General features: G+C 50.7%; 1 pseudogene; it reads right to left on the minus strand.

Annotated features, from left to right (window-relative positions):
* LOC141175776 (fatty acyl-CoA hydrolase precursor, medium chain-like) overlaps nucleotides 1–26,235 on the minus strand; it is a 111,345-nt pseudogene that overhangs the window by 20,468 nt on the left and 64,642 nt on the right.

Genomic DNA, 26,235 nt, shown 5'->3' on the forward strand with positions numbered 1-26,235 from the left:
AGTTAAACTCATTGATGGTGATGTGTGTCAGGGCTCTTTATATCACTGTAAGCAATTGCAGACACCTGTGCTAATTAGTTTGGCAGGTGTGTCCAATGAAAGGCAAGACTACTTAAGAAGGCTGTCTCACATTATTAAGCAGCCTACATTTTCTGCCAAAATGGGAAAGAAAAAGGATGTGTCGGCTGCTGAGAAGCAACAAATTGTGGAGTGTTTAGGTCAAGGCATGACTACAATCAACATTGTGCGATGATCAGGATGAAGTGTCTTGGCAATCAAGAAGTATGTAGCTGATTCACAGTACACACGTGTGCGTGCTGATAAGGGCAAATTGAGGACTCTTTCCTACAGGCAATTACGTCAGGTTGAAAGAGCAGCGGCAAAAAAGCCTTGTCATAGCAGCAGACAAGTTTTTGAAGCTGCTGGTGCCTCCAACGTCCCCCGAACAACAAGATGCAGGGTCCTTCAGAGGTTTGCAGCTGTGCATACGCCATCCTGTCAACCTCCTCTATCCACTTCACACAAGCAGAAACGGCTCCAGTGGGCCAAACATTACATGAAGACTGATTTCAAAACTGTTTTGTTCACGGATGAGTGCCGTGCAGCGCTCGATGGTCCAGATGGATGGAGTGGAGGATGGCTGGTTGATGGACACCCCACGCAAACACGGCTACAGCGCCAACAAGGAGGAGGTGGAGTAATGTTTTGGGCTGGAATCATGGGGAGAGAGATTGTCGGCCCCTTTAGGATCCCTGAAGGCGCTAAAGATGAACTCCATAATGTATGTGGATTTTCTCAAACAGCACTTCCTGCCATGGTTCAAGAAGAAGAACCGTGTATTTCACAGCAAGATCATTTTTTTGCATGATAATGCACCATCTCATGCTGCACATAAAACATCTGCATCTCTGGCTGATATGGGCATAAAAGGGGACAAACTTATGGTGTGACCCCCATGCTCCCCTGACCTCTACCCCATTCAGAACCTTTGGAGCATCATTAAAAGGAGTGTCTATGATGGCGGGAGGCAGTTCACATCTAAGCAACAGCTCTGGGAGGGTATTCTGTCCTCATGCAAAACAATTGAAGCAGAAACCATCCAAAACCTGACAAATTCAATGGACGAGAGAGTTCAGAAGCTCCTTTCGAACAAGGGGTCCTATGTGAAAATGTAACATCACCTAGAATAAAGTTTTGAGTTGAAAACTGTTTGATTTCAGTTTCTAACAACCTGCTAATGCTTATAATTTCAAAAATGACCATTTTTTGGTCTTTATTAAAATGAAAAGGTTGATCGAAAAGTTTGGGGGATCTAAGAGTGTGGCAACCCAGTAGTCATGATTACTTCGAATTCTGACAATATGAGGGTCATGCTGCAGGTAGTGCAGCAAGAAGGCACTTATGTGTCTTGCGCATCTCGGAGCCCCAAAATTATTTTCCGGGCTAGATGCAGCTAAAAATTATTATTAATTTTAAATCTGGTGAAGCTTTAGTATAGATGGCCTAATAGGATCAGTGCTGCACACTGCTACAAAGCCCAAATTATTTTCCAGTCAAGATACAGATAAACATGATTAGTAATTTTAAATCTGGTGGAGCTTATTATAGATGGCCTAATAGAATCAGTGCTGCACACTGCTACAAAGCCCAAATTATTTTCCAGCCAAGATACAGATAAACATGATTAGTAATTTGAAACCTTAAAACGGTTGGTAGGGTGATTTTAACCAATCATCAAGCTTTTACTCTCCCCACGATGACACAGGGGTAGAAAAGTCGTTTCGGATCCATGATTTGTTCATCTTTATGAACGTGAGTCTGTCTACATTATCAGTGGAGAGCCGCGTGCGCTTATCTGTCAGCACACCACCAGCAGCGCTGAACACACGTTCAGACAGAACGCTGGCTGCGGGGCATGACAAGATCTCCAAGGCGTAAGTGGCTAGCTCCGGCCATTTATCCAGATTGGAAGCCCAAAAAGAGCAAGGGTCCAGTGACACAGTCATGGCTTCAATGTTTACTTGGAGATACTCCTGTACCATCGTCTCTAGGCGTTGACTATGTGTCAGACTTCTTGTCTCCTGTGGCCTTGCAAAGGATGGGCTAAAAAAGTGGTGAAATGATTCCGCAAAATTGATGTTACCAGCAGATACTGTGGTTCTGTTACGGTTTGAGTGCTGAACACTTGACGGTCCCACGGTTGGCAAGTTGGAACTGTGAGATTCACTACGTGCACCACTGGTATTTTGTGGAAAAGCACATGTAAGATTCTGCAACAGTCTCTGCTGATACTCCTGCATGCGTGCATCCCTTTCTATGGCAGGAATAATTTCTGCAAATTTACTTTTGTACCGGGGATCTAACAGTGTGGCAACCCAGTAGTCAGGATTATTTCTAATTCTCACAATTCGAGGGTCATGTTGCAGGTAGTGCAGCAAGAAGGCACTCATGTGTGTTGCGCATCCAGGAGCACCAAGTCCCTGTTGTGTTGGTGGCAAGGTAACAATCATGCTTCCTTCCTCTGTCCTCTCCCCCCAACCTCGCACAACAGAAATGTGATCAAGGTCTCCCTCATCTGATGAGTCTTCCATCAGTTCGTCCTCCACTTCTTCCTGGGCTCCTGCACCTTCCTCACTAGTTTGGCTGCTACCATGCGCCCTGGTAAAACCATCTCCCCCACCCTCACATGCCTGCCGCCTTGGTGCTGCCGACCGTCTGGACCTTGCAGATGTTAGCCCTTCCGCATACAACTCCTCCTCCTCTACTTCCTCCACCTCCTCTTGTGCCACCACCTGACTCCGAATTCTGTTTAACATGTGCTCCAGCATGTAAATCACCGGAATAGTCATGCTGATAATGGCATCATCAGCACTAAACATCTTCATCGCCATTTCAAAACTGTGCAGAAGGGTGCATAGGTCCCTGATCTGAGACCACTCCTCCAGCGTGATTTGCCCCACCTCTGGATCTCGTTGGCCCAGGCTATACGTCAGAACGTATTGCACCAGGGCTTGTCGGTGCTGCCACAGTCGCTGCAACATGTGCAGAGTTGAATTCCACCGGGTAGGCACATCGCATTTTAGCCGGTGAAGTGGCAGGCCCAACGACTTCTGTAGAGATGTAAGTCGCTGAGCTGCGGGATGCGAACGGCGGAAGTGAGCACACAGCGACCGTGCCCTCTGCAGAAGGCCATCTAATCTGGGATAGTGGGCTAAAAATTGCTGGACAACCAGGTTCAACACGTGAGCCATACAAGGCACGTGTGTGACATTGCCCCGGCGAAGGGCCGCACCCAGGTTTGCAGCATTGTCGCACACGGCCTTCCCTGGTTTCAGGTCCAGTGGAGACAACCATTCATGAAATTGGTTCTCCAGAGCTGACCACAACTCCTCAGCTGTGTGACTCACATTTCCCAGACATTTCAATGTAAAAACCGCCTGATGACGTTGAGCCCTACTGCCAGCATAGTAAGGAGGTGTGCAGGATCCCTTCTGCACAGTTAGAAAGCTTGTGGCATGACCAGACAGGCTTTGGGTGCAGGTGGAAGACCGAGAGGAGGTTGAGGAGGCAGAAGCAGTGGAGGAACTTTGACATAAAGAGGATTGACGCACAACTCGTGGGGACGGCAAGACTTGGACAGCAGCCCCTTGTCCTGCTGTCACCATAGTTACCCAGTGCCCAGTCAGCGACATGTAACGCCCCTGTCCATGCCTACTCGTCCAAGTGTCTGTGGTGAAATGCACCCTGTCACACACAGAGTTTCTCAAAGAAGCTGTGATGTTGTGTGCGACATGCTGGTGGAGCGCAGGCACACTTTTCTTTGAGAAGTAGTGCCGACTGGGCATCTGGTACTGGGGCACTGCGACGGACATAAGGTCTCGAAAATCCTCTGTGTCCACCAGGCGGAAAGGCAGCATTTCTGTAGCCAAGAGCTTGCAGATGGTGAAATTCAACCTCTTAGCTTTCTCATGGCTAGGAGGAAATGGTCTTTTACTTGTCCACATCTGAGGGACCGAGGGCTGGCTATTGTGCTTAGACGGGGTTGATAAGGGTGTCCCCGGCAAACTGCCGGTCTGTGAGGAAGATGCAGGCGGACATGTTAGGTTGCCTTGATCCAAAGGTGGTGCTATCGATGTCGGACAGCGCTCAACACCAGCTGGTGTTACCACCTCCAAAGAAAATGATGACCTGCCAATCACGCTGGCTGTTGCGGGTAAAGAGGTGGCAGGTCTGCGCCCCAAAACAGGTGTGACTGCTGTCCCCCCAGTCACAGAGGATGAAGAGGCCGCGGATGCACAAGATATGGCAGACGGTGGTTGGCCCGGCCGGCTAGGCCACATTGTAGCACACTGAGCTTCCCACTGCAACTTATGCTTCATGTCCATGTGCCGGTTCATGCATGAAGTACTCAAACTATGTATTTTTTGGCCTCTACTTAGCTTTTGCTGACAAATGTTACAGCTAACACGAGTTGGGTCATCTTTATCGATCTGAAAAAATGCCCAGGCTATGCAAGGCTTAGCACCCATGTGACCTGAAGAGCCACCACGACTTGTGGTGAGAGGCAGAGTTGTGTTTGAGGATGCAGTTGTTGACGTGCTTCCAGTACTACGTCTCTGTCCAGGAAGGCGCAACCTGACCTCGTCGTCACTAGCATCTTCCTCCACCTCCTCTGCTGACCTCATCTCTTGGCTGACTGTGGGTTGACAGTAAGTGGGATCTCCAACCCCATCATCATCACCCTGTGCGTTATCACACCCGTCGTCCTCAGAGCCAACCTGTTCCTGCCCTGACAAAAAACTAAAGTTGTCGCTCCAATCAGGTATTTGAGTCTTATCATCGTCTTCCTCATTGTGTCCACCAACAGGAGTTACAGTTTGGGAATGAGGGTCTACATTATGGTCAGAACCTTCTGCGTCTGGTCCTGGATCCGACTCATAAAGATTCTGGGCATCAGTGCAGATCATTTCCTCGTCTGGATTCACAGAAGCGCTGGAGTCGACCTCTGATTCCCAGGCTATAGTATGAGTAAACAGCTCTGCAGACTCAACCATCTGTTCTACCTCATACTCAGACGGGCAGCTGGAGATTTGGGAGCTGTGAGGAAGCAAGTGCGATTGGGGTGACACCTTTGAGGACTGGAGTATTTGTGATGTTGAAGTTGATGTGGAGGAGAGCCCACTTAAAGGAGCACTTGATATCCGTTGAAGCACCTGCTGTTTTTGTGCCTCATCTGGAATTTGTAGCGATTGGCGTGGCCGTAAGAAAGGGATCTTATCACATTGTCCGCTAAAAGAAGTAGACATTTTAGTTTGGCTGGAAGATGGTCTTTCTTCTGCAGATGTTACTGTTGCTTTAACACCTACCCCACGGACACAACCTTTTTTCCCCTTCCCAACACGCCTATTCCCCTTTCCACCAGCAGCAGGCCTTTTTCCACTCATTTTGGTGGTTAACTAATTCACAACTCTGGAGTTGTTTGCACAAAAAAACAATGGATGGGAACCGAGCAGAGCTGAGTGGCCAAACTGTGGTATTAGGCCAAAACTATTGGCTGGGTTAGATGCAGAAAAAAATTATATTCAATTTGCAACCTGACGGAGGTCAGTATAGATGGACTAATAGAACAAGTCCCACACACTGCTAAAAGCCCAAATATTTTTTCAGAGGTAGATGCAGAAAATTTTTTTATTCAGTTTGCAACCTGATGGAGGTCAGTATAGATGGACTAGTAGAACAAGTCCCACACACTGCTAGAAGCCCAATATTTTTTCAGAGGTAGATGCAGAAAAAAATATATTCAGTTTGCAACCTGATGGAGGTCAGTATAGATGGATTAATAGAACAAGTCCCACACACAGCTAGAAGCCCAATATTTTTTCAGAGGTAGATGCAGAAAAAAATATATTCAGTTTGCAACCTGATGGAGGTCAGTATAGATGGACTAATACAAGTCCCACACACAGCTAGAAGCCCAATATTTTTTCAGAGCTAGATGCAGAAAAAAATTATATTCAATTTGCAACCTGATGGAGGTCAGTATAGATGGACTAATAGAACAAGTCCCACACACAGCTAGAAGCCCAATATTTTTTCAGAGGTAGATGCAGAAAAAAATATATTCAGTTTGCAACCTGATGGAGGTCAGTATAGATGGACTAATACAACAAGTCCCACACACAGCTAGAAGCCCAATATTTTTTCAGAGCTAGATGCAGAAATAAATTATATTCAATTTGCAACCTGATGGAGGTCAGTATAGATGGACTAATAGAATGATGCTATGCCCAAAAGATTTTACTTCACTAGGTGCAGTAAGAAAATTGGTATTCTATACACAGGTGGTATATCTTGCAACACAGATAGGCTACTCCACTGACTAACACACTCTGCAATAGGCCAAAAAGGATTAGCTTTGCTAGATTCAGCCAAATGCTGTGAAAAAAACTTGCACAGCACTGGCACAGACCTGCCTGGCAAAAACTGATAGGAACTGATGTAACCTAGTCCTGAAAAGGACTCCAATTACAATTAGTCTTTACTCCCACAATCTATCTATTTAAGAGCACAGACCTGCCTGATAAAAGTCGTAGGAAATGCTGTAACCTAGTCCTTAAAAGGACTGCAATCACAACTATTCCCTACTCCCAAGCTATCTGTAGATTTGTGCGAAAATTGGCTTGAAATTAACAAGGTATAGCGCACACAGCAACAGCGGTGCCGTCTAACACGCAGCTGCAGCAGTGAGAAAATGGTGGCGACGGGGAAAATGGCTTGGTCTTATAGGGCAAGGACATGTGACATACACTGCCAATGACACATGCCCTTGCTTGTGTGAAAAAAAGCACTTCGCTCCATGTGTGCGCTGCTGATAGGCTGACAGATTGCACCTCCCCACTGTAAATGCGGGAAAGAGAAAAAAAAAATGGAGATCTTCATTGTTCCTGCAGAGATCCATCCCCTGCCCCTCCCCCCACCCCGCTGTACACTCAAACTGCGTATTAACATTAGTTTTCATCATTACTGAGAAAAAATCCAGTTATGATTTTGGTGCACGAACAGTTATCGAACATAACCTCGAACAGCCGAATTTTTCTCAAATTGTTCGTGTTCGCCGAACGGCTCGAACACCGCCCAAAACAGCTCGAATTTGAGATTGGCGAACAGTTCGAGTAGAACAACGCTCATCTCTAGTGTTGAGCATTCCGATACTGAAATATCGGGTATCGGCCGATATTCGCTGTATCTGAATTCCGATACTTAATTCCGATACTTTTGCAATATCGTATACCGGAATCGGAAGTTCCCATAATGCAATGAGCCATTTTCCTTTTATTCAGCCAATGAGGATCCTAAGAAGTGTGGGCACATCCTGTTAGGCATGGCTGTGATAGGCTGCTGAAATGATGTCATGATGCACTATGAAAGCCGCCGCCGCCATTTTGAGCTCACTCTGCTGTGAATTCAGTTAGGGATAGGACGCTGCTGTTCTGAGGGACAGTTTTAGCTACCTATTTGGTCTATTCTGCTTTACCCAAGCTACTTTATAAATCGCTGTGCCTTGCAGTGCTAGTGCACAGTTCTCTGTGCTGTTCACCGCTTTCTGCAAGGTCTGGTGTGTGAGTGCAGCTCACCCTGTAGTGTGTGCTTCAACCACGTCTGGTTGTAGTGCACTCAGTGTGTGTCACTGCCTCATACATTGTCCTTTTTTGCTAATTGATAATTTTTCCTGATATCTCCTATTAGTGTGGTGGTTCCATCCGTATTCAGCTCCATTGGTTCCAAACACACTATATAGGAGTAGATAGAGGAGCCTTTCTGCAGTCTTGTGCCCTGCAGCCCCAGCCAGATTAGTATTAGCCTATTTTTTGTAGCCTCATCTATTGCATTGTAGGTTACCTTCCTACATTGTAATAGCTACAAAAAGTTTGTGATACTATCGTTATTACATCTTTAGGCACATCCAGTGTCTTTTTGTGACAAAAAAAAACTAAATAAAGTTCACCAAACACTCCACTTTACAGTTGTGTAGGCCACATTAGCTCATATTAAAGTCTAGTCCACACTTTATAAAATTAGTGTTTCTTATACCTGTTAGCAGCTGTTCAGGAATAAGCACACTAAGCCCTTAGTACTTTTCTGCCTATCTTTATCAGTCTACCAAGATGAAGAAGGCAGGGAGTAAGGCATGTGGTCGTGGTCGTGGAGTTTCTGCAGGGAGAGGACGTGAGGATTCTGTGCCTGCAGGGAGAGGACGTGGGGATTCTGTGCCTGCTGCGGGCACCAGTGACTCAGCATCCCCCAGTTTTACCAGGGAACAGTCCTTTATGCGCAGCTTTGTAGGAGCTAGCCGTACCCCACTGCTGCGGGAGGACCAAATTGAAGCCGTTGTCGGATGGATGGCAGCTAACGCATCGACTTCAATTAGTTCCATATCCTCTCAGGTCCTGAGCACTGAAGAGCACCCATCTGTCTCTTCACCACCTGCCAAATTGCCCAGGCAGTCAGAGAGCCCTGGACAGGCGCCATCTCTACTTCTGTTCTCTGAATCTCTTGGCTTGGAAAGAGGGGGCCAGCCAAGCAGAATTCAAGAATTTGAAGAAGAGGTAGTATGCAGTGATGCGCAACCGTTTTGTCTCTCTGAATCTGAAGAGGCGGGTGGGCCAGTGCCTATGGTCAGCAGCACACCTCAGTACGCATCTGATGATGAGACTCAGGTGCCACTTTCTGTTGAGTACTGTGCTGTCGAGACTACCCAGGAGAAGCAGTTGTTTGAAGAGGGTGGTGTAGATGATGAGGTCCTTTGTCCCATCATGGCGTGAGGGACAGGAAGGTGGAGGGAGCAGCTCTGAGGAAGAGATTCCCCGAACAGCCCAAAAAGGAGGGAGAGGGAGGGGGCAGACTTGGTTGCCTGTAGCCTCCTCTTCGGCACCCATTAGGAGCATGGCTCTTCCAAAATCCAAAGCGGGCGCTCCCAAGACTTGCAGTGCCTGGTCCTTTTTTGACACAGTTGCAGATGACATTTGCTTTGTCAAATGCAAGCTGTGTAATCAGAAGGTGAAAAGAGGGAAAAGTGTCAGCAACCTCAATACCACAAATATGTGGAAACATGTGCGGACCAAGCACGTGGGGGAGTTACAAAAACACACTGAAGACCTAGGCCAACCTACAGCGCCACCTACCACCTCTTCAGCTCGTGTTGTAGCCTCTTCCTCCATCTCACACACAGCTGGTTCGGCTTCCTCACAGGATCGCCATGGAAGAATCTCTGGCACTGTTGTACAGAGACACAGTGTAATTCCACCCACAGCACCACTTTCCCAGTCATCCTCACACTCCCAGGCCAGTCTACAGCCATCGTTAGCACAGGCATGGGAGAAAAGGCGCCCATACTTGGCAAACCACCCCCGAGCACAGGCTCTGAATGCTGGCATTGCTAAACTACTGTCCCTTGAAATGCTATCATTCAGGCTGGTGGAGACTGACACATTCTGTAACTTTATGGCATTGGCAGTCCCACAATACATCGTGCCCAGCCGCTTTTATTTCAGCAGGCAAGCCGTCCCTGCCCCGCTACATCATGTGGAGGGAAAAATTAAACATGCGCTACAAATCGCCGTCAGTAGCAAGGTCCATCTGACCACCGATGCGTGGACCAGTAAGCATGGACAGGGACGATACCTTTCCCTCACTGCCCATTGAGTAAATGTTGTGGAGCCGGGTACAGATCTTGAGAGTGGCGCTGTACGTGTTCTGCCAACTCCAAGGATTGCAGGAATCCAGTCTGTACACATTGACTCCTCCTCATACTCCAGTTCCTCTGAATCAGAGCTGCAGGAGCCGTCACGGTCTACCTCCACATCGACCCGTGAACGGTTACCTGTTATGATGACCAATATGAGCACAGCAGTGGCCAAACGTCAACAGGCCGTATTAAAATTAATTTCTTTGGGGAATCAAAGCCACACAGCGCAGGAGCTCTGGAATGCCATCAAGCAGCAGAGCGACGTGTGGTTTGTGCCAGCGAATCTCCAGCCAGGCATGGTAGTGTGTGACAATGGCCGAAATCTGGTGGCATCTCTGGGCCTAGGCAACCTCACTCACATCCCATGTCTGGCACATGTGCTCAACTTGGTCGTGCAGAGTTTTTTGAGGGACTATCCGGATCTTGATGCACTGCTACACAAGGTCCGCATAGAGTGCGCTCACTTGCGGTGTTCCAGCAATGCAAATTCACGCATTGCAGCTCTGCAGTGCCGATTACGTCTTCCGGAACATCGCATCATATGTGACCTACCCACCAGGTGGAATTCAACGTTACATATGTTGGAGAGGTTGTGTGAGCAGCAGGCAGCAGTAATGGAGTACCAGCTGCAGCAGGCGCAAACAAGTCGCAGTGCGCGCCGTTCACACTTCACCACCACTGAGTGGGCCTCTATGAAGGACATTTGCCACGTTTTGCGTGCCTTCGATTATTCCACGCGGATGGCGAGTGCAGATGATGCACTAGTCAGCATGACTATCCCCCTTATCTGCCTGCTTGAAAAAACACTGCAAGCACTAAGGGACGAGATTTTGGAAGAGGTGGAGGATGAGGAGTCACAAATGCCATCTGCTTCTCTACAGTCTGTGCAACGTGGTTCCTCACAAAAACCTAGGCAGGGGACACTTTGTGAGGAGGATGAGGAGGAGTCAATGGATGAGGAAGACATCTGTCCAGAGGAGGGAGGTACACAATGCTCTAGTAGTCAGTATCTAGAGCGAGGGTGGGGTGATGCAGAGCAGGCAGAGATCACGCCTCAAGCAGGGGACAGCTTTTCTTGGCCAGTTGGCAGTCTGCAGCACATGGTTGATTTCATGCTGCTGTGCCTGAGAAACGACCGCCGCATCGCCCACATTCTCAACACGGCTGATTATTGGGTGTCCACCCTCCTAGATCCTCGCTACCGGGACAAGTTACAAAGTCTCATAACATCGTTGAACCGGGAGCGTAAAATGCGGGAGTACCAAGACGCACTGGTGCATTCCATCATGTTCTCCATTCCAACCGAGAGCAGTGCTGCTAGTGCTTTACAAAGCAGCTCAGTGTGTCGAGGCAGTGGAGGAAGCTCTGCACAAAGAGGGAGCAGAAGCAGCGCCTCAGCACAAGGCAAGACCAGTATGGCCGAAATGTGGCAAAGTTTTGTGTCCCCGCCGCCACAAATGTCTACACCATCACAGACGGCTCCAGTCAGCAGGAGGCAACGTTTCCGTCAGATGGTGACAGACTACATGTCTTGTCCTCTTAGTGTACTCCCAGACGGCTCTTCTCCCTTCAAGTTTTGGGTCTGTAAGCTGGATACAGGGCCAGAGCTTAGTCAGTATGCATTGGAGGTGCTAGCTTGCCCTGCTGCTAGTGTATTATCGGAACGCGTCTTTAGTGCCGCAGGTGGTGTACTAACAGACCGTCGCATGCGACTATCCTCCGATAACGTTGACCGGCTTACTTTTCTCAAAATGAACAAGGCCTGGATCTCTCATGAATTTGCCAGTCCTCTTCCAGAATAAATAATTGGTTGGCAACAGTATCCAGGTCTCCTGTTCTGTTCATGTTTCTACCACCTGAACTGTAATCCCTGAGCTCCAACACCGCCAGTTGGCGCTCGGAAGTGCCGTCTGCACAGTCAACACTTGCAGCCGTGTTATTGGGGTTCAGTAATGTCAGCTGTTCCCCTGCTGTGCGGACGGCAATTTCTCCTGCTCTGTCCACATTCTCACTACTACAGATTTTAAAGTTGCTCCAATTACACCTCTGGCTCCTCTGTTTTCAGTATTATCCCTGAGCTCCAACACCGCCAGTTGGCGCTCGGAAGTGCCGTCTGCACAGTCAACACTTGCTGCCGTGTTATTGGGGTTCAGTAACGTCAGCTGTTCCCCTGCAGTGCGGACGGCAATTTCTCCTGCTCTGTCCACATTCTCACTACTACTGATTTAAAACCTCCTCCAAATACACCTCTGGCTCCTCTGTTTTCAGTATTATCCCTGAGCTCCAACACCGCCAGTTGGCGCTCGGAAGTGCCGTCTGCACAGTCAACACTTGCTGCCGTGTTATTGGGGTTCAGTAACGTCAGCTGTTCCCCTGCAGTGCGGACGGCAATTTCTCCTGCTCTGTCCACATTCTCACTACTACTGATTTAAAACCTCCTCCAAATACACCTCTGGCTCCTCTGTTTTCAGTATTATCCCTGAGCTCCAACACCGCCAGTTGGCGCTCGGAAGTGCCGTCTGCACAGTCAACACTTGCTGCCATGTTATTGGGGTTCAGTAACGTCAGCTGTTCCCCTGCTGTGCGGACGGCAATTTCTCCTGCTCTGTCCACATTCTCACTACTACAGATTTTAAAGTTGCTCCAATTACACCTCTTGCTCCTCTGTTTTCAGTATTATCCCTGAGCTCCAACACCGCCAGTTGGCGCTCGGAAGTGCCGTCTGCACAGTCAACACTTGCTGCCGTGTTATTGGGGTTCAGTAACGTCAGCTGTTCCCCTGCTGTGCGGACGGCAATTTCTCCTGCTTTGTCCACATCCACTGTACTACTGATTTAAAACCTCCTCCAAATACACCTCTGGCTCCTCTGTTTTTAGTATTTACCCTGAGCTCCAATACCGCTAGTTGCTGCTCAGAAGTGCCGTCTGCACAGTCAACGCTTGCTCCAGTGTTATTGGGGTTCAGTAACGTCAGCTGATCCCCAGCTGTGTGTCCGGCAAATTCTCCTGCTTTGTCCACATCCACTGTACTACTGATTTAAAACTTGCTCCAATTACACCTCTGGCTCCACTCTGTTTTTAGTATTTACCCTGGGTTCCAGCACCGCCAGCTGTTTCCCCGCAGTGTCTTTTGCATGGTTACTCCCTCCTGCCCAGCCTGGTTCCAGCATGCCAGCTGTTTCCGGGTAGTGTCAACGTCACTTTGCCTCCAATGCGATGTCCTGTCGTGTTGCGGTCGGGTTAGCCGACTCTATGGCGCCTGCAGTTTAGGTGACTCCTATGTGGGCTGCGGGATCTGGCAATGAAGGCTGGTTCCATAGTGCCAATAGGACAAGCACCCCCTGTAGGACTGTGGGTTTTGGTAACTGCGGCCGGCTCGCGGCCTTGAACTTTTTTTTACATGGGTACCTTCTGCTACCCATCCGGGTTCCAGTACCGTCAGCTGGTTCTCGGCAGTGCCTTTGGATTAGGTGCCTCCTTCTCGGTATCCAAGTTCCACCAACGTCTGCTGGTCCTTGGTAGTGCTTTCTGGCACAGGTACCTCCTGCTTAGTAACCGAGTTCCAGTACCGTCAGCTGGTCTTCGGCAGTTCCATTGGCTCTTGTACCTTCTGCTACCCATCCGGGTTCCAGTACCGTCAGCTGGTCCTCGGTAGTTCCATTTGCTCTTGTACCTTCTACTACCCATCCGGGTTCCAGTACCGTCAGCTGGTTCTCGGCAGTGTCTTTGGCACGGGTACTCCCTCCTGCCCAGCCTGGTTCCAGCACGCCAGCTGTTTCCGGGTAGTGTCAACGTCACTTTGCCTCCAATGCGTTGTCCTGTCGTGTTGCGGTCGGGTTAGCCGACTCTATGGTGCCTGCAGTTTAGGTGACTCCTATGTGGGCTGCGGGATCTGGCAATGAAGGCTGGTTCCATAGTGCCAATAGGACAAGCACCCCCTGTAGGACTGTGGGTTTTGGTAACTGCGGCCGGCTCGCGGCCTTGAACTTTTTTTTACATGGGTACCTTCTGCTACCCATCCGGGTTCCAGTACCGTCAGCTGGTTCTCGGCAGTGCCTTTGGATTAGGTGCCTCCTTCTCGGTATCCAAGTTCCACCAACGTCTGCTGGTCCTTGGTAGTGCTTTCTGGCACAGGTACCTTCTGCTTAGTAACCGAGTTCCAGTACCGTCAGCTGGTCTTCGGCAGTTCCATTGGCTCTTGTACCTTCTGCTACCCATCCGGGTTCCAGTACCGTCAGCTGGTCCTCGGTAGTTCCATTTGCTCTTGTACCTTCTACTACCCATCCGGGTTCCAGTACCGTCATCTGGTTCTCGGCAGTGTCTTTGGCACGGGTACTCCCTCCTGCCCAGCCTGGTTCCAGCACGCCAGCTGTTTCCGGGTAGTGTCAACGTCACTTTGCCTCCAATGCGTTGTCCTGTCGTGTTGCGGTCGGGTTAGCCGACTCTATGGTGCCTGCAGTTTAGGTGACTCCTATGTGGGCTGCGGGATCTGGCAATGAAGGCTGGTTCCATAGTGCCAATAGGACAAGCACCCCCTGTAGGACTGTGGGTTTTGGTAACTGCGGCCGGCTCGCGGCCTTGAACTTTTTTTTACATGGGTACCTTCTGCTACCCATCCGGGTTCCAGTACCGTCAGCTGGTTCTCGGCAGTGCCTTTGGATTAGGTGCCTCCTTCTCGGTATCCAAGTTCCACCAACGTCTGCTGGTCCTTGGTAGTGCTTTCTGGCACAGGTACCTCCTGCTTAGTAACCGAGTTCCAGTACCGTCAGCTGGTCTTCGGCAGTTCCATTGGCTCTTGTACCTTCTGCTACCCATCCGGGTTCCAGTACTGTCAGCTGGTCCTCGGTAGTTCCCCAGCCTTCTTGTACCTTCTGCTACATTTCCAAGTTCAAGCTTTTTGAAATGGTTCTTGGTAATCACTCTGGATCTCCCTGACGAGGACCCTGAAGACGAGGACCCTGAAGACCAACCCTAAGAAGACGAGGACCCCGAAGACGACGACCCTGAAGACGAGGACCCTGAAGACCACCCCAAAGAAGACGAGGACCCTGAAGACCACCCCGAAGAAGACGACGACCCTGAAGACCACCCCGAAGAAGACGAGGACCCCGAAGACGAGGACCCAGAAGACCAACCCGAAGAAGACGAGGACCCCGAAGACGAGGACCCCCGAAGACGACGACCCTGAAGGCCACCGCGAAGAAGACCAAGAAGATGACCCTGAAGAATTGACCAAGAGGACAGAGAAGAGAAGACAAGCACCAAGATACAGAAGAACAAGAGACAGAAAACCAAGAAGCAGAAATACAAGAAGCTGCAGAACAAAAAGCTGAAGAACATTAAGCATAAGACTAAAAATAAGAGCAAAAGATAATATCTAAATTATAAGCAGAAGATGACTAAGCAGTGTATGGGGGTGAGTCCGTTCCTCCTCGTGGTGCCCCTGGAAAAGACCTGCTGCTGCAGGCCAAACTGAACGCGGACAAATCCTGTTGTAAATCTTTTGTGACGGGCAGAACGAAAGGTGTAATGTCCAACCTTTTATAGATAACAACTACAGGAATGCCTGTCACAAATAAGAATATGATGAAGAAGAAGAATATGAAGAAGATGAAGAAGTAGAATATGAAGAATGTAAAAAAAAGAATAATACGAAGAAGGTGAAGAAGAAGAAGATGAAGAAGGTGAAGAAGAAGTGAATGAAAAAGATGCTGAGGATGATGAAGGAGAAGGTGTGGGAGAAGTAAAAAAGAAGGTGAAGAGCATGGAAGTAGTGAAACATAAATATCTGACAAAATATAAAAATACATAACATAGTCAATATTGCCGTAATTCAGAACGTCTTAAAAAAAATATTAATTCCTGCTATTCCATTTGATTGGGCTAAACCTCTATACCTTTATTGTCTCCCCCACCTCCCCCAATACATTCTACATTATTCTTAGTTTTTTTCCTTCATGTAGAATTAACCTGCAAGGAAAGAAAGGGTTTATTTTCATTTCTGTCCCATTGACTTGCATTGGTTTCCGGTATCGGAATCGGCGATATCCGATACTTTTTCGGTATCGATCCAATCCAATCCGATCCGATATTTCCCGATATCGGAAGGTATCTCTCAACACTAGTTATAACCCTAATCCCCTCCCTGTCTAGTTGTTCTAGCGCTTCCCTAACCCCGCACAATTCTTCCTTTCTTCACTGTCTATGTATAACCCGTATGTATATAGTGTAATGTCAGGTGTGCCCTTAAAGAGATTAAATATATAATTTAAACTTGGGCTGCTCTTTTATCTCTATCCACGAACTCTCACGTCCATTGTTCGGTCCATGAACACTGTAACGGGTCTGGGAGGCGGAACCTCTGAGCTACTATACAAGGGGGCAGTCCTTGTAAGGGAGCGGGTGGCGACCAGGGAAGACGGGCAGGCAGTCACAGCAGGTGACCGGGACAGTCTCTGGGTGAACGGGCTGGAGGTCACTGCAAGTGACCGGGGTAGTCTCTGGATGAACGGGCAGGAGGTCACGGCAAGTGACCGGGGCAGTCTCTGGATGAACGGGCAGGAGGTCACGGCAAGTGACCGGGGCAGTCTCTGGGTAAAGGGTAGGTACGACCTGTGATGGCTGAGCCTCCAGGTAGGCTAGCAGGCAGATGGTAGATGTGTGCTCCCAGGTGAGCAAGCGAGAGTCTCTGGATAAACGGGTGGTCACAGCATGTGACGGCGGAGCCTCCAGGTAGGCCAACAGACAGGCAGCAGATGTGTGCTCCCAGGTGAGCAAGCGAGAGTCTCTGGATAAACGGGTGGTCACAGCATGTGACGGCGGAGCCTCCAGGTAGGCCAACAGACAGGCAGCAGATGAGCGCTCCCAGGTGAGCGGGCAGGAGTCTCTGGAATGGCATGTGGTCACAGCACGTGACGGCGGAGCCTCCAGGTAGGCTAGCAGGCAGGTGGCAGATGTGCGCTCCCAGGTGAGCGGGCAGGAGTCTCTGGAATGGCAGGTGGTCACAGCACGTGACGGCGGAGCCTCCAGGTAGGCTAGCAGGCAGGTAGCAGATGTGCTCTCCCAGGTGAGCGGGCAAGCTGGTCCATAGACAGACTGACAGGAGTAGGAAAGCAGACCGTCGGACCTCAGGCTAGCAAGCAGGTAGGAGGAATGTCAGGCAGGAAACAGACAGCAAACTGGCAGGTAACTGGCAACGGGACCTGAGGGCTGAAGCAGAGTAGTGAACAGTGCAACAACATTGCTCGGGCACCTCCATTTTGGAGGAGGTGCCTTATATATGGTGAAGTCTTCCGGCCATTGGCCGGGGACTCCTTAGGACGGCGCGCGCGGCCCCTTTAAGAGGGAGGGAGCGCGCGCGCGCCCTAAGCACAGTGGCCGGGAAGGAGCGCGCGCTGCCAGCAGAGCGGGAGGAGGATGCCGGGCTCGGAGGAGAGGGGTGAGGGGAACAGCGTCCCTGCCTAGCAGAGGGCAGGGACGCCGGCGCTACAGTACCCCCCCCTTTAGGCCCCCCTTTTTTAGGCCAGAGAGAAATTTAGCTAGGATGAGAGGGGCATGGATGTTCTCCGGGGGCTCCCACGTTCTCTCTTCAGGACCAAACCCCTTCCAATCTACAAGAAAAAAGGTCTTCCCTTTTACCCTTTTGGTGGCCAGAATGTTCTCTACCTCAAATTTGTTTTCAGCGGAAACCGGAGCAGGAGGCGTACCTGTAGACTTGGAAAAAGAGTTAAGTACCACAGGTTTGAGGAGAGATACATGAAAGGAGTTAGGGATCCGCAAGTTGGCCGGGAGTTTCAATTTATAGGCCACCGGGTTGATCTGACTGATGACCTCCAGAGGACCGATGAACCGAGGCCCTAACTTATAGGAAGGAATCTTGAGCCGGACATACTTGGACGAGAGCCAGACCTTATCCCCTGGACGGAATTGAGGAGGATCCAGACGTTTTTTGTCAGCATGTCTTTTCATACGCTCGGATGACAGAAGGAGTGCGGACCGGGTACTCTCCCATATGGAGGAAAATTTGTTAACAAGAGATTCCGCAGCCTGATTGTCCACCGAGGTGGAGACGGGAAATGGGATCCGAGGATGCTGACCGAAGACAACAAAAACCGGGGATTTGGAGGAAGATTCGCTCTCGTGATTGTTGTAAGAAAATTCGGCCCATGGCAGGAGATCCACCCAGTCTGAATGGTGGGCATTAACGAAGTGCCGGAGGTAACTGGTCAGGTTCTGATTGATCCGCTCCACTTGACCATTAGACTGTGGGTGGTAAGCGGAGGAGAAGTCCAGGGTGACGTCTAGCAGTTTACAAGTGGCTCTCCAGAAGCGTGAGGTGAACTGTACCCCACGATCCGACACTATGTGGAGGGGCAGTCCATGAAGACGGAAGATGTGGCGGATAAAGTCTTTAGCCAGCTCGGGTGCAGACGGGAGGCCTGGCAGGGGAACGAAATGAGCCATCTTGGAAAAGCGGTCAGCGACCACCCAAATCACCGTACAACCGGCAGAGACGGGGAGATCAGTTATAAAGTCCATTGCTATATGCTGCCAGGGGGCAGCAGGTACTGGGAGCGGAAGGAGGCGACCGGCTGGCAGATGTCTCGGAACCTTGTTGCGGGCGCAGGACACACAGGCAGAAACAAAGTCTATTACGTCCTTGTGCAGGGTAGGCCACCAGTAGTGCCGGGTAATAAGCTGGAGGGTCTTTTTCTGACCGGCGTGGCCAGCTAGTTTAGACGAGTGACCCCAGTGTAGGATCTTCTCCCGATCAGGTACTGATACGAACGTCTTACCGGGAGGGAGACGATTTAGACTCACGGGAGCCACCTACATTACTCTGGCGGGATCGATGATGTGTTTCGGTTCTTCCTCGAGATCAGACACCAGAAAGGATCGGGACAAGGCGTCCGCCTTGATGTTTTTGTCAGCCGGGCGAAAATGAAGAATAAAATCAAAGCGAGCAAAAAACAAGGACCACCGAGCTTGGCGCGGGTTAAGTCTCTGGGCATGCTGGAGGTTAGCCAAGTTCTGTGGTCAGTGTAAATTATTACCGGGTGAAGAGCCCCTTCGAGCAGGTAACGCCACTCCTCCAATGCCAGCTTGATGGCCAATAACTCTCGATCTCCTATGGAATAGTTGCGCTCAGAAGAGGAGAAGAGTTTGGAGAAGAAGCCACAAGTTACCATTCTCCCGGAAGATGATTTTTGGGTAAGTACCGCTCCGGCTCCAGAGGAGGAGGCGTCAACCTCCAGGAAGAACTGCTTGTTGCCATCTGGGCGATGCAGCACCGGGGCGGAAGAGAAGGCCTGTTTTAAGGAAAGAAAGGCCTCCTCTGCTTCGGGCGGCCACTCACTGGGATTAGTGCCCTTACGGGTGAGCGCGGAAATTGGGGCAGTCCGGGAAGAGAAGTGCGGTATGAAGAGGCGGTAGTAGTTGGCGAAGCCCAGGAACCGCTGAATGGCCTTCAACCCCTCCGGTCGGGGCCATTTCTCGATGGCAGACAGTTTCTCTGGATCCATTCGTAGGCCGGTCTGAGAAATAATGTAGCCCAAAAACGGAAGCGAGGTCTGCTCAAAGAGGCACTTCTCATATTTAGCGAAGAGGTGATTCTGCCTGAGCCTGAGCAGGACCTGACGAACGTCTCTTCGGTGAGTCTGGAGATCCGGAGAGAAGACCAAGATGTCGTCCAGGTACACCACTACGCAGGAGTAGAGAAGGTCCCGGAAGATGTCATTGACCAACTCTTGAAAGACGGCAGGAGCGTTACAGAGACCAAAGGGCATTACCAGATATTCATAGTGGCCGTCCCGGGTGTTGAATGCAGTCTTCCATTCATCCCCTTGACGGATACGAACCAGGTTGTACGCCCCACGGAGGTCCAGTTTGGTGAAGATTCTAGCCCCCCTCAGACGATCAAATAATTCTGGAATGAGCGGAAGGGGGTACTTATTCTTCACAGTGATCTGGTTTAGGCCTCTATAGTCTATACAGGGACGGAGAGAGCCGTCCTTCTTTTTTACGAAAAAGAAGCCTGCTCCCGCCTGGGAGGTAGATTTCCGGATGAATCCCCTGGCCAAATTTTCCTCAATATATTCGGACATCGACCGGGTCTCAGCAGCGGACAATTGGTAAATACGCCCACGGGGAGGCGTAGTACCGGGTAACAGGTCGATAGGACAGTCATATGGTCTATGAGGGGGTAATGTCTCTGCCTCCTTTTTATTAAAGACATCAGCAAATGACCAATAGGGAATCGGAAGTCCAGGTAGATTAGTTGGGGTAGGAGAAGGACGGGCAGGATGAACAGGAACCAAACAAGTCTTATGACAGTCCTGTCCCCAGCGAAGGACTTCTCCGGTCTGCCAGTCAAGCACGGGTGCATGTCTCTGGAGCCAAGGTAGACCTAGTAAGAGGGCGTGAGAGAGTCCAGGCAGAACATGAAAAGAGATGCTCTCAGAATGCAGCATTCCCACCTGCAGAGTTATGGATTCGGTGATGAGTTGGATGGGACGTGGTAAGAGGCCCCCATCCACAGCAGCGACAGATAATGGTATAGCCAGAGGTTTGGTGGGAATGTGGTATTTTTCTACCAGGGACTGTGAAATAAGATTCCCGGCCGCTCCAGAGTCAAGTTGGGCTAGTTCGAAATAACGATTCTCCCTGCAGATAATTGAGACTGACAGCAGCAGAGATGGAGAGGATTTATTCTTGTCTAGGTCGACCTCTCTGAGCGAACCTAGACACAGGCGTTTCCCGACCTCTCCGGGCAGGTACGGATCCGGTGCTCCTTACTGCCACAGTAGAAGCAGCTCCCCTCGGCAAGGCGTAAGTCCTGACGGGTTTTGACCATCTTGGTCTGGTCGACCTGCATAGGCTCAGGAGAGTGTACCTGGGGAGAAACGGAGGGAGTGACGGGTTTCTGAAAAGTAGGAGCTAGACGTGGAAACCTCCTCTCACGGGTGACTTCTTTGGCACGCTCCTGGAACCGTAGGTCAATCCGGGTGGCAAGAGTTATTAGGTCATCGAGAGTGGTAGGAATGTCTCGACCGGCGAGTTCATCTTTAATACGGCCGGACAGACCCTCCCAGAAGACAGATACCAGAGCGTCGTTATCCCAGGCCAGCTCCGAGGCAAGGGTACGGAACCGTATGGCATATTGGCCCATGGTGAGACTTCCCTGACGGAGGCGTAGCAGAGATGATGCGGATGAGGTCTTCCGTCCGGGTTCGTCGAAGACTTTCCGGAAAGCCGTGAGAAAGGCAGGCAAGTCGGACACCAGGGGGTCTCCTCTCTCCCATAGAGGATTTAGCCAGGCCAGGGCCTCCCCGGTGAGATGGGACATGATGAAGGCAATTTTGGCCCGGTCGGAGTTAAACTGGTGGGACAGGAGTTCAAAGTGCAGGGTGCACTGATTTATAAAGCCCCGAGCCTGAGCGGAGTCGCCTCCGAAGCGAGGAGGTGCAGAAAGCCGGGGTCCGGGGTAGGATACCATGGTATTGGTGGGCAGCGGAGCTGCCGGACTGCGAGTCATGGCACTGGCGGTGGTTGCTGGTGGAGCAGTCAGAGTGTCCAGGCGAGAATTGACATTCCGCAGGTGACCCAGGATGGACTCCTGTTGGGACCTCTGACGGGACAGTTCATGACACAGGTCCGAGAGCGAGGGAGCTTGGGTGCCACCGGGTTCCATGGCCCGAGCAAACTGTAACGGGTCTGGGAGGCGGAACCTCTGAGCTACTATACAAGGGGGCGGTCCTTGTAAGGGAGCGGGTGGCGACCAGGGAAGACGGGCAGGCAGTCACAGCAGGTGACCGGGACAGTCTCTGGGTGAACGGGCTGGAGGTCACGGCAAGTGACCAGGGTAGTCTCTGGATGAACGGGCAGGAGGTCACGGCAAGTGACCGGGGCAGTCTCTGGATGAACGGGCAGGAGGTCACGGCAAATGACCGGGGCAGTCTCTGGGTAAAGGGTAGGTACGACCTGTGATGGCTGAGCCTCCAGGTAGGCTAGCAGGCAGATGGTAGATGTGTGCTCCCAGGTGAGCAAGCGAGAGTCTCTGGATAAACGGGTGGTCACAGCATGTGACGGCGGAGCCTCCAGGTAGGCCAACAGACAGGCAGCAGATGAGCGCTCCCAGGTGAGCGGGCAGGAGTCTCTGGAATGGCAGGTGGTCACAGCACGTGACGGCGGAGCCTCCAGGTAGGCCAACAGACAGGCAGCAGATGAGCACTCCCAGGTGAGCGGGCAGGAGTCTCTGGAATGGCAGGTGGTCACAGCACGTGACGGCGGAGCCTCCAGGTAGGCTAGCAGGCAGGTGGCAGATGTGCGCTCCCAGGTGAGCGGGCAGGAGTCTCTGGAATGGCAGGTGATCACAGCACGTGACGGTGGAGCCTCCAGGTAGGCTAGCAGGCAGGTAGCAGATGTGTGCTCCCAGGTGAGCGGGCAAGCTGGTCCATAGACAGACTGACAGGAGTAGGAAAGCAGACCGTCGGACCTCAGGCTAGCAAGCAGGTAGGAGGAATGTCAGGCAGGAAACAGACAGCAAACTGGCAGGTAACTGGCAACGGGACCTGAGGGCTGAAGCAGAGTAGTGAACAGTGCAACAACATTGCTCGGGCACCTCCATTTTGGAGGAGGTGCCTTATATATGGTGAAGTCCTCCGGCCATTGGCCGGGGACTCCTTAGGACGGCGCGCGGCCCCTTTAAGAGGGAGGGAGCGCGCGCGCCCTAAGCACAGTGGCCGGGAAGGAGCGCGCGCTGCCAGCAGAGCGGGAGGAGGACGCCGGGCTCGGAGCAGAGGGGTGAGGGGAACAGCGTTCCTGCCTAGCAGAGGGCAGGGACGCCGGCGCTACAAACACGCTACCATGCTTGTTTCTAGCCCGATATAAGTCCCATTATAGCTAATAGAAATTGGTGTCAACTCTCCTAGGCCGACCAGGCTCTACTTCACTGGAGCTAGTGAAGGAGCCTCTCAGCCTGTCAAGGGTGTGAGCGAGGGTGGTGCCTTGTCAGTGACTGAGTGGGCTACCTCTTCTAACTCCCTGGTGCCTTCCTGTACCTGTGTGGACAGGGGGTGTCTGTGTAGAACTGTACCAATCTGACCTCGAGGGGGTGCGGAACGTCACGTTGGCGAAAAGGGCAGATCCGTATCACGTGCTCCGTCTGAAATACAAAGACTGAAACACATAGGCGGATTATAATGAGGGCAATCCAGGCTACCGCCCGGGGCGTCAGGCCTCCAGGGGGCCCGTGGCTCCGGGGTGTCTATGGCCAGATTGCCCTCATTATATGTGCAGCGCCGTGGCGGGATGTGGATCCATCACAAGTGTGGGAGCGGTGGAATTCTGAAGGGTCCCGCGATGCCATTTCAGCTGCACTCACTATTCTGCTTGAGCAGTCACTGTGTACAGACATTACTTATCCTGTATTATACTCCAGAGCTACACTCACTATTCTGCTGGTGCAGTCACTGTGTACATACATTACATTACTGATCCTGAGTTACATCCTGTATTATATTCCAGAGCTGCACTCACTATTCTGCTGGTGCAGTCACTGTGTACATACATTACATTACTGATCCTGTACTGATCCTGAGTTACATCCTGTATTATACTCCAGAGCTGCACTCACTATTCTGCAGGTGCAGTCACTGTATACATACATCACATTACTGATCCTGAGTTACATCCTGTATTATACTCCAGAGCTGCACTCACTATTCTGCTGGTGGGAGTCACTGTATACATACATTACTGATCCTGAGTTACATCCTGTATTATACTCCAGAGCTCCACTCACTATTCTGCTGGTGCAGTCACTGTGTACATACATTACATTACTGATCCTGAGTTACCTCCTGTATTATACCCCAGAGCTGCACTCACTATTCTGCTGGTGCAGTCACTGTGTACATACATTACATTACTGATCCTGAGTTACCTCCTGTATTATACCCCAGAGCTGCACTCACTATTCTGCTGGTGCAGTCACTGTGTACATACATTACATTACTGATCCTGAGTTACCTCCTGTATTATACCCCAGAGCTGCACTCACTATTCTGCAGGTGGGAGTCACTGTGTACATACATTACATTACTTACATTACTGATCCTGTACTGATGGTAAATGATGAATAAAGGAGGATATAAATTGTGGAGGACTGTGAATATCTTTACCTGAAGAACCCCAGGATCCCCAGCCTGTACTGTAGGGACACAACCACTGCGTTCTCATAGGCACTAAGTGCGGAGCCATCAAATATGCCAGCGTGCCCGAACAGCAGCCCACCACCATGGATAAAAGCCATGACCTAGGGGAAAGGGGAACAGAATAACATTTATGGGAAAAGTCATTATTCTTCCAGGGCTCCGCTGGTAACCTTCAAAGAAAACTGCATATAGTGTTATATGGTGCAGCAGATATCGCTCACACACTTCATGTTACAGGTGTCAGAGACATGTAACTAATAAAAAAAGTAGGAAACTAAGGAAAAAGCACAAAATGACACAAATACTTAGCAGCTACAAAGACTGAGACAAGCTATAGTAACAACCATCACAAGAAATACACAAAAAAATGGGATTGCTGGGATCGAGCTTTTCCTCTAGTTACTTCGTGTAATTTCAGAATACTTTGTCCTACCTTACAATCTGTGCTCTTGTTTGTGAAATTGATATTATACTGTTTGGGCTTATTTACAAATATTTATTATTGTTATTCTGATATTTTGTATCACGTTAACTGCAATTATCTCCACTGTATAAACCAAGTTCTACCTTTTTTTCCTTCCATATTTTCCTTATTTCTTCTTATTCCCTCTTAATAAATATTTTTTCCCATTATTACTTATTTTTTTGCTCCCTCTTTTCCACTCACCAAATTTATCTTAAAAATTCAATAACAATTATTGAAATACAAAGACTGAAACACATAGGCGGATTATAATGAGGGCAATCCAGGCTACCGCCCGGGGCCTCAGGCCTCCAGGGGGCCCGCGGCTCCAGGGTGTCTATGGCCAGATTGCCCTCATTATATGTGCAGCGCCGCGGCACATACTGGCAGACAGTGGCGGAGGGCCCCCCGGACCACTCCCCCAGCAGCGGCACATGAACGCTGCTTCTTCTCCCGCCGGGCCAGCACTGCAGCTGTTAACTTCCCTGTGCTGGCCCGGCCGCATCACTGCTAGGAGACACGGTCCTGTGCGTGGCCGTGTCTCCTAGCTGTGATGTCATGCAGTCCGCGCCCGGCCTGCAGTGCTACTTACCACCGTAGAGGAGCAGGAGCCAGGAGGACTGGAGCCGAGCCGGGGGATGGTGATTCTATGTGTGTCTGTGTGTGAGAGTGTGTGTATGAGAGAGAGTGTGTGTGTGTGTGTGCAGGCAGATATCATTGTGTGATGTCTGTTTATATGTATTTTTGTGTTTCAGATGTGTTTATGCGTGTATGTATATGTCTGTATATGTTTTTGTGAGCGTGACTGCGTGCAGCCTCCCGCTGTCTCTGGGGGGGCGCCGTGCAGCCTCCCGCTGTGTATAGATGGCGCTATGCAGCCTCCAGCTGTATATAGATGGCTACGTGTCGCCTCCCGCTGTGTATAGATGGCGCTGTGCAGCCTCCCGCTGTGTATAGATGCCGCTGTGCGACCTCCTGCTGTGTATAGATGGCTACGTGCGGCCTCCTGCTGTGTATAGATGGCTACGTGCGGCCTCCTGCTGTGTATAGATGGCTACGTGCGGCCTCCTGCTGTGTATAGATGGCTACGTGTGCGGCCTCCCACTGTGTATAGATGGCGCCGTGTGGCTTCCTCTGTGTATAGATGGCTACGTGCGGCCTCCCGCTGTGTATAGATGGCTACGTGCGGCCTCCCGCTGTGTATAGATGGCGCTGTGCGGCCTTTCGCTGTGTATAGATGGATACGTGCGGCCTCCCGCTATGTATAGATGGCTACGTGCGGCCTCCCGCTGTGTATAGATGGCTACGTGCGGCCTCCTGCTGTGTATAGATGGTGCAGTGCAGCCTCCCGCTGTGTATCGATGGCTACGTGCGGCCTCCCACTGTGTATAGATGGCTACGTGCTGCCTCCCGCTGTATATAGATGGCTACGTGCGGCCTCCCGCTGTGTATAGATGGCACCGTGCGGCCTCCCGCTGTGTATAGATGGCTACGTGCGGCCTCCCGCTGTGTATAGATGGCTTTGTGCGGCCTCCTGCTGTGTATAGATGGTGCCGTGCGGCCCCCTGCTGTGTATAGATGGCTACGTGCGGCCTCCCGCTGTGTATAGATGGCGCCGTGCGGCCTCCCGCTGTGTATAGATGGCTATGTGTGGCCTCCTGCTGTGTATAGATGGCTTCGTGCGGTCTCCTGCTGTGTATAGATGGTGCCGTGCGGCCTCCCGCTGTGTACAGATGGCTACGTGCGGCCTCCCACTGTGTATAGATGGCTATATGCGGCCTCCCGCTGTATATAGATGGCTACGTGCGGCCTCC

The sequence above is a fragment of the Phyllobates terribilis genome, unplaced genomic scaffold, assembly GCF_046119375.1.
Source record: "Phyllobates terribilis strain yellow unplaced genomic scaffold, ASM4611937v1 Scaffold_14__1_contigs__length_39327217, whole genome shotgun sequence".
Taxonomy (NCBI): Eukaryota; Metazoa; Chordata; class Amphibia; order Anura; family Dendrobatidae; genus Phyllobates; species Phyllobates terribilis.